Genomic DNA, 990 nt, shown 5'->3' with positions numbered 1-990 from the left:
CCCTCCGCTTCTGCCGTGCACAGCCTCCTTCACCATCAGTGTCCTGCCCCAGCTTGGTGCTTTCATTGTACTTGTTGAACCCACATCGACACGTCATCCCCCTCCAGAGACCAAGGTTTATATTAGGGTTTATTCTTGGTGGTGTACATTCTGTGGGTTTTAACAAATGTAAAATGACATGCATCCGCTATTGTAGTATATTACGGAAAAGTTCTACTAACCTGAAATTCCTCTGTACTCCCCCTGTTCATCCCTCCTTTCCCTCCACTCCTGGCAACCACTGATCTTTTTACCATCTCCACACTTTTCGCTTTTACAAAGTCATATAGTTGGAATTGTATAGAATGTAGCCTTTCACATTGCCTTCTGTCACTTAGCAATATGCATCTAAGATTCCTTCATGTATTTTGATGCCTTCATAGTTCAGAAATTTTCTTTTTTCTTTTTCTTCTTTTCATGTTAGATGAGTAATGCCCCCACCATCATAACAAGGTTTCAGGGTAGCACATCTCACACATGCATGTGAACACCCAGCTATCACACTTACGAACTACAAGAGGATCACTTATTTCTTCTTAGTGCTGAATAATAGTCCATTATCTGATGTACCAGTTTATCTATTCAACTACTGAAAGACATCTTAGTTGCACCCAAGTTTTGGCAGTTCTGAATGAAGCTGCGATAAATATCCAGGTACAGTTTTTGTGTGGACATAAGTTTTCAACTTATTTAAGGAAATACCAAGGAGTACAATTGTTGGATTGCATTGTAAGAATATGTTTGGTTTTGTAAGAAACTGCCAAACTGTCTTCCAGAGAGGCTGTCCCATTTACATTCCCTGCAGCAGTGAACATGAGTTTCAGTTGCTCCTGATTCTTGTCAGTATTTGGTGGTATTAGTATTTTGCATTTTGGCTATGCTAATGGGTGTGTCATGGTGTCTCTTTGTTTTGTTTGTGGTTCCCGTGGGGCATATAATGTTGAGCATCTT

The 990-nt window shown here is 40.3% G+C and overlaps 1 non-coding gene across 1 annotated transcript; it reads right to left on the bottom strand.

Annotated features, from left to right (window-relative positions):
* Positions 1-457: 457 nt before the first annotated feature.
* On the bottom strand, positions 458-562 carry LOC116270911. The gene has a single exon (XR_004179215.1). It is a non-coding gene; the product is annotated as a small nucleolar RNA U13 (small nucleolar RNA).
* Positions 563-990: the final 428 nt, after the last annotated feature.

The sequence above is a fragment of the Papio anubis genome, chromosome 16 (assembly GCF_008728515.1).
Source record: "Papio anubis isolate 15944 chromosome 16, Panubis1.0, whole genome shotgun sequence".
NCBI classification, from domain to species: Eukaryota; Metazoa; Chordata; class Mammalia; order Primates; family Cercopithecidae; genus Papio; species Papio anubis.
The sequence above is the reverse complement of the archived record's forward strand: the minus strand, read 5'-3'. Positions and strand labels throughout refer to the sequence as shown.